The sequence below is a fragment of the Phyllobates terribilis genome, unplaced genomic scaffold (assembly GCF_046119375.1).
Source record: "Phyllobates terribilis strain yellow unplaced genomic scaffold, ASM4611937v1 Scaffold_12__6_contigs__length_324123572, whole genome shotgun sequence".
In the NCBI taxonomy this organism is placed as follows: domain Eukaryota; kingdom Metazoa; phylum Chordata; class Amphibia; order Anura; family Dendrobatidae; genus Phyllobates; species Phyllobates terribilis.
This window is the reverse complement of record NW_027362772.1, coordinates 4,485,847-4,493,699: the sequence shown is the minus strand read 5'-3', so window position 1 is coordinate 4,493,699 and position 7,853 is coordinate 4,485,847. Positions and strand designations below refer to the sequence as shown.

The window sequence follows — 7,853 nt, the reverse complement described above, 5'->3', positions numbered from 1 at the left end:
GGGTTCTGCGCAGTTTACATGTGTCCCGCCGGGACATGTCGGTGCTATTTGTGGCCAGGGCGATGCTATAACGGAGTCAAGCACGTGCGTCGCTGCGCTATTATAGGGGTATATGGGGGAGGCGAGGATGGTCGCTGAAGTGTTTAGGCTCCGCATCGTGTCCATCAGGGGGGTATTGATACTGTGACTGGGCGCTGGATGGGCTGCGGTGATTACAGGGGCCGCAATGTCCCCAGGATGTGTAGTGTCACGTGTTCTGTTTTGGGAACTTTTTCTTTTATTTTTAATAGGAGTTTTTCTGTGGGGGATTGTTTGGGGGGGAAGCAGAGCACAGCCCCCGGCAGAGGATTCCTGTCTGGAGCTCTGCTCTGCCACAGCCCCTGCTGTGTGTTGAGGGGGCGGGGAATGGTTACTAAGTGGCCCGCAGCTTCTTCTGTGAGGCTTCGGGGTGCTGTGCCTAAAGCGCTCTGGAGGACGGGAGTGCCTGCTGGACCTCCGCCCTCCAGGGCGCTCCTCGGCAGGATGCGGGACAGGAGTGTTAACGGGGGTGGGGAACAACAGGCTGTGTGCTGTCTCCAGCGCCGGTGGCAGGCAGGAGACCTGAATCCCCTCTGTGCCCGCCGCCGACATGGAAGACAGCCCGCACTCATTTATTAGTGCAGAGGAGCCCTGCGCCCGCAGTAAGTGAGGCGCAGGGTCCACCGCCACACTAGCTTCAGCTTCCTGCTCCGCCCCGCAGCATTCTGAACTGGGGGGCGTGACCTGTGGGGTCACGTGGGGCGGACACGCGCCCTGTACATGCGCATCGAGCGCTTCCTGCCCTCCAGCTCCGCCTCCCCCAACATGCCTCTCCAGCCTAGTGGAGTCACGCGCCCGCTTCCCTGCTCCGGCGCGCGACCACAGAGAGGAACCCCCCAACCCCACGCCGGCGCGCGCCCGCCGCCCTGCTGTCGCTGCGCGCCTTTCCCCACTGGCGTGCGGCCACCGGACCGCCACGGCTGCCCGCTTCCCCGAGTCAGCGAGCGCCCGCAGCACTACCGCAGCCGCCTACCGCCCCGGGTTGAGTGGCCCGATGAACACTGTAAAGTTGTGCGGATGCGGCGATCGGGTGAGGAAGGGGATCGGGACCAAGCCGCGGAAGTAATGCAGCCCCCCGTTCCAGATGACCCGACCGCCGTGGAGGGGACCGTTGTACCGTGGGCAATTGGAGTGGGTGAGTAGGCCCAAGTGGTGAGGGGACTGGGACTGGGGAATATGATGTTCCCATAAGGGGTTGAGGGCCAGGGGCAGGGTGATCTGGGGATTTAGAGCTGGGGCCAGGGGGATGAGCGCTGAGCCCCGACATGAGTGCCTGTAACCAGCGCTCGCCCCCCTGTGCAAACCCAGCCTGGAGGGCCTCAGCAATCTGACCTGATCCTGAAATCTCCATGACGTTCGACTCCGGGACCAGCAAAGAAAGGAAGTAACGTGGGATGTCCCGGTGTTTATGTATCCATGGGACGGCTTGTAGCAGCCGTCCCTTTTGCTTCATTGGATCCTTCTGGGGGCTTCAGGATCACTGGTCAGTAAGGGGCAGCGAAGGGGGGGGTCACCAATCGCCATGGCCCGGGGAGGGGCCACCACAGTCAGTGACTCCCTCCTTATTTAGTATGGAGTCTACCATTATGTCATCAAGATGGGTTTGTTGTGATCTACATGCCAGATGAGTAAAAATGGGAGCATTAGTCAACCCAAATGCCATCACAAGGTTTTCATAGTGCCCCTCAGGAGTATTGAAGGCCGTCTTCCACTCATCTCCTCAATGTGAATGAGATTATAAGCCCCCCTGAGGTCTAGTTTAATCAAATTGTAGGAGCCAAATGGTTTTCTAAAGAGGTCTGGGATGAGAGGGAGAGGATATGCATCCCAGACCGTGATCTGATTAAACTCACAAAAATCAAGGCAGGGGCGCAACCCCTAGTCTTTTTTTTTTTTTGACAAAGAAAAACCCCACTGCAACGGGAGATGAAGAACGTCTTATATGGCCCTTTGGTAGACTTTCAGTGATCTAGTTTTTCATGGCCTGCCTCTCTGAACCAGAGATATTATATAACCTGTTTTTTTGGCAGCTTGGCCCCAGGAATAATATTACCGACGCAATCATAAGGATGATGGGGTGGAAGTTCTTGACACCCCTGTTCAGAAAACACATTCCTGAAATCAGACCCACCATGGCTATCCGAGTGACCAAGCAGTGTTCTTGGCTCATGAATGTGGAGGACTACATGGTAGCAGGTTTACTAGTCCTTGAGTGATAAAACTAAAACAAGCAGCCAGTTATTGACACATGGCTGGAATCAGAGTCTCTGTCTTTATATAATCAGAATCTAATAAGAGTATAGATGCAAGTGTACAATAAATCTGGAAGAATAAAGAAGTAATCAGTATATCATAAATTATATCTACCCTACAGGTAGCATATGCATTATAATTACATACAACGTCACTAAGGAAAAGTACCTCATTTGCGTCGACCACCAATAATACACCTTGGCAAGCAGAAAGGGACCTTGAAACTTCGTAGCTAAAATCAACATGACCCTACAAAAGTACAAAAACGTTAAAAGGGAAAACATGTTGGACAAATATGGATTGATGGATACAAGGCGCATTCTTAAATAACCATGTATAAATGTGAGGGGAGTCATTTCGTATGTAGATGGACAAAGAATGCTGAGCGTTGGAAACATGTTGCTATGTTGCATAAATTTTTCACTTGAACCTTGTGGATTAATGGACTTTTAAAGATGAAATAATAAAGATGGATTTTATGGAGCTGGAGTTCCTTTTCTTTTTCCTGTGATTTACACACGTGTGGCCACACGATCTCCGGGCTTCAGCACGCCGAGAGCCGCTGTGGGTGAGCTGGTGGTTTTTTTTCTATAGCATTCTTAAATAGGCTGTGCCAAGATCGCAACTTTTTGGCTATTCTGTGGGGGGGGGGGGGTGTGACAACTGGGACCTCCAATGATCAGAAGAACAGATGTCTCACATCCCCTTTTTTAATGGAGTGGTGCCATTGTCTACGGGACTGATGGAGATAGCTGAGCTCTGAATTCAGCCATCTCCGGCAGCCCATTACACTTTGAGTGGAGCAGCAGTGCACACGCTCATCGGCCAATCCATTGGCGTAATATGGCTCGTGCACCTGATTTCCTGTGATTGGGGTCCCAGAGATGGGTCCCCAGCTATTAGCAAGCAATCTGTTCTGTAGAAAAGTGATAAGTTGTAATCTGAGAGCAAACTCTTTCAATTTTAAAATATTGGATAGCTCTTATGGGCGTCTATAAAAAAAAAAAAAACAGTGTTAGATCTACAGGGTCGGCCATTTATATGGATACACCTAAATTAAATGGGAATGGTTGGTGATATCAACCTGAAACAACGGATACTGGAAGCCTGTGCTAGCATTTCTTCTGCGGTGTTGCTATCAGTGTGTCAAGAGTGGGAGAAGAGGGTTGCATTGACAATCCAACACAATGGGCAGCACTTTGAACACATTTTATAAGTGGTTATAAACTTGTACAAAACTCATGAAAGAATAAAGTTACGTTAAAACCAAGCACACCATTGTTTTTCTTATGATATTCTCAATAAGTTTGATGTGTCACATGACCCTCTTCCCATTGAAAAAATAAAGTTGGATCCAAAATGGCCGCCATGGTCACCACCCATCTGGAAAAGTTTTCCCCCTCCCATATACCAATGTGCCACAAACAGGAAGATGATATCACCAACCATTCCCATTTAATTTAGGTGTATCCATATAAATGGCCCACCCATATAGGGTGGGCCCATATAAATGGCCCACCCTGTAAAATAATAAATTATTATTATTATTATTGCAGCTGCTGCATTTTGTATAACTCATTCAGTATCTGAACATCTGCAACAAGAGCACAGAGAAACAAATCAAGAAGAAACGTCACACTCACCGGAGTGTGGATCAGGTTCAGGAGATACTTCTTTCCCTCCTAAGTGTAAAACAGAGACGCAGTCTGGGCCTTCACCGTAATCCGGGCTCCCTCTCCACCTGCAGCTTGTCCAGAACTTGCTTATTGGAGGCGGCTTTTGGAATACACCCTGAGGGAAGGCGCGAGACCCCAGAATCCACACTGTTAGCTCGTGGTGGCAGTGTCCCCCTCCATACTAGTCTGTCAAGGTTAGCTTGTTTCTGTGTTTTATATATGTATTTTATGTGTGTAAACCCTCTTCATGTGTACAGCAGCCTGGAATGAACGCTGCTTAAAAAATAAATAATAGAGTAAGGCCTCATTCAGACCACAGTGATTTCTCTTGTAGGTAAAAAAAAAAAAAAGACCGATTTTCATCAGCTTTGTTTTGCATCCGAGAAGTTCTAAACTTTGATTTGGATCAAAATCCGACAGGTCAACGTGTTTCGGTGAAAAATATGCGATCCGCAGAAATATGTGAACAGCCCTAGACTATAATAGATATGAGTTCTGTGAAAAACAAGGATCGAGCTCGTACGAGATCCAACATTTCATTCTAGAAATCTACATAAATAATTAATAACGTGCCAAATTGCTTTTTTTTGTGTATGTTTTGCATGTACGGAGGGAAAGTTCCCAGTGCTAGTGTCTATGGTGCTCCATTAGGCTAGGGCTACCTTGTGACTGTGTGTGGCGCTACTGATTGAGCAATAGCTCCAGTTCAAAGCAATACACTCATTTTAAAAGGAAATCTGTTTGACCTCAGATGTGGGCATGCAGGCCTTTGAAATGTAAATCTAAACCAATGGACACTTTTATATCTTCTACCTGTTGCTGCACTCCTAAGTAATTATAATTTTGGTTCACATGCAAATGAGGAGTTAAGTCTCTGTCTCCTGAGATTATCTCCCACAGCAAGCATCCGTTCTCTTTAGGCTACGTTCCCTTCACTTTTGATGAGTTTTCAATGTTGCAGATTTTCTACAGCATTCCTGCACCTATTAAGTAAAATAGGTTACTTGTTTTTTTTTCTTTAAATCTGTAACATCAGAAGCTCACTGAAAGCTCGTGGTGGGAACTTAGCCTCAGTGTCAATGATAGCTCACAGTTTTTTGGGATGTCAGGCACCAAGCAAGGAAAATCAGAAAGTAAGCTATAACTCAAGATAAAGAGGCTGGTGCTGGGCAGGGAAGCAACCTTGGAAGGCTGAGGCTCGGTAAGTGCTCCGTTACACCCAGAGCACTCAGAAATGCAGCAACAGATAAAAGATATAGAGGTGTCTATGGATTTAGCTTTCCAAATCCTGCATGGTCATGAATGGGAATTGGAGGGAGGGGTATATCTGATGGATTCCCTTAAATTATTAAATGGCAATTGCAGTTCACATAGTTGCATACTACTTAATCTTTAGCGCTACAAAAATTTGTACTTCAAGCACCAGTAAAAAAGATTCCTTAGAGGTATCTGGTCACTATTAGTGATGATCGAGTGTGTTCTATCAACCCCTTCGGCGAGCACGCTCGGGTGCTCGCTGAGTATTTTGGCATGCTCGGCATTTCTTTTAATGTCGCCGTGCCTGCAAGTGTCACGGCTGTTAGACAGCGTGCTCGCCGAAGGGGTTCATAGAACACGCTCGATCATCACTAGTCACTATACATGAGTATACCATAAAAAATAACATATTATATAGTGAATAACACAGACACTATTCAATACAGCAGGGTTGAGGTGTATTTTGTGGTACAAAATTACAGTATTTTTGAATGACACCATTCACTTTACTGTGCAAGATATAGAAAAAAAGGGTAATGAACTCCAAATAAAGTGAAATGGTGCAGAAGAAAAAAAAACAAAAACATTTCACTGCTTTTAAAAAATTCTAAACTTTGCAAACAAATTGTTTGGCTGTGTTTAAATTTTCTAAGACCGTTTTTAATACTTACCATTTTGGGGTACAACTTTTTGATTGCTCCATCAAATGAATAGTCATAAGTTACTTACCGGTAACGGGATTTTTCAGAGACCATGACAGCACCACGAGAGAGGGGATCCGCCCACCAAGGAGAGGAAACCTACAGGCTTAAAAGGGCGCCGCCTCTCTCCCGCCTCAGTTTGGATTACAGAGCACTGAGAGGACCGCCAGGTTAATGAACACAGCAAACAATCACAAAGTTGCCATACCACACGACACCTATTGAGTGTGAGATTATAATTTATAAAAGGGGAGTGCTCCCACAAAGGTGAAAGGAGGGAATGTAAGGGTGCTGTCATGGTCTCCGAAAAATCCCATTACCGGTAAGTAACTTAAGATTTTATCGGTCGACCATGACAGCACCACGAGAGAATTACAGGGATGAAGTAATCTATTGAAGGACCACAGCCTGGAACACTCTTCTCCCAAAGGTGAGGTCAGCCGATACTATATAGGTTAGATATGGGTGTGTCTATGGAATGTAGAGGGACAGGACCAGGTAGCAGCCTTACATATGTCTTCTAATCAAGACACCTGTCTTCTCAGCCCAGGAGGTTGCCACAGCCCGGGTGGACTGAGCCTTCAACCCTCCTGGCACTTCCTTGCCGCTAGATGTATATGCTAGAGAAATGGCCGTAACGGAACGCTTCAAGCATTACCTGGCCTCCGCAAAGTTCACTGTGTACACGGACAACAACCCGTTGACACACCTAGACAATGCAAGACTTGGTGCCCTGGAACAGCGGTGGATGGCCCGGCTATCAAATTATGACTTCACAATCAAATACCGGGCAGGCAGAACCAACGCCAACGCAGATGCCCTATCAAGAATCCCTGCTCCACTTCTCTATGGCCCTTTTCATACCGACCCAGTAGAACCGCTCTCTCAGTAGGAACTCCAGTTTCTTCCACCCGAAGTGCCCCGCTCTGTCATGGTAGGCCTCCAGGACCATTGCTGCATCTCGTCTTGGGACCACCACCTGCCAGGTCAGCTCGTGCGTCCGGTGGTTGACAAGCCTTCTGCACAGCTTACCTTCATAGAGGAATAGCCTGCTTTTCTCCTTCCATAACTGCTTGGCTTCCTCTGGAGCGTCCGGGCCAGGGCTAGAGTCCTCCTGGGTTAACATGTCTTGCACCAGGCGAATTGCAGGGTCACTATCTTGCGTTTCAGCCCAGGCGTGGTGGGGTAAGGGATTGCACATGATGGTGGTTAGGTCTTTGTCTCTTACCCGGTGAGAATACTGAGTGGCCCCATACCGGTGGAATGCAGGGAGCTCTACTTCCTCCAGCTCTTCTGAGTCTTCTTCTCCTTCAGGCAAGTGGGGCATCCTTGGTGAAGGCGGTCTTCTCCTTGTCAGCCTCTGCCACAGGAACCTGCCAGTACCCGCTAGTAAGGTCCAAAGTAGGAAAGAAGTTAGCTGATTTTAGGGCTGCTAAAGACTCCTCTACCCTAGGTAACAGGTACGCGTCTTTATGGGTGATACGATTGACCTTTCTATAGTCCACGCACATTCTCATGGTACCGTCTTTCTTTTTTACCAAAACTAAGGGAGCTGCCCAGGGGCTACAGCTATCTCTAATGACCCCAGCTTCTTTCATTTCTCTCAGCATGCCCTTTGCGTTCTGATAATGTGCAGGAGGTACAGGTCTGTGTCTCTCTTTTATTGGTGGGTGGCTCCCCGTGGGGATGTGGTGTTCTATTCCTTTTACTCTGCTGAATAGAGATGAGCGTTGTTCTACTCGAACTGTTCGCCAATCTCAAATTCGAGCTGTTTTGGGCGGTGTTCGAGCCGGTCGGCGAACACGAACAATTTGAGAAAAATTTGGCTGTTCGAGGTTATGTTCGATAACTGTTCGTGCACCAAAATCATAACTGGATTTTTTCTCAG

At 47.6% G+C, this 7,853-nt stretch overlaps 1 protein-coding gene across 1 annotated transcript in view; it reads left to right on the top strand.

Annotated features, from left to right (window-relative positions):
- The first annotated feature begins 910 nt into the window (after positions 1 to 910).
- The window catches only part of LOC141172895 (microtubule-associated serine/threonine-protein kinase 4-like), a 216,442-nt gene continuing 209,499 nt past the window's right edge, over positions 911 to 7,853 (top strand). Inside the window, exon 1 of the mRNA XM_073657515.1 lies at positions 911 to 1,213. The gene's annotated coding sequence lies outside the window, so the exon portion shown is untranslated. The remainder of the gene's footprint in view (positions 1,214 to 7,853) is intronic.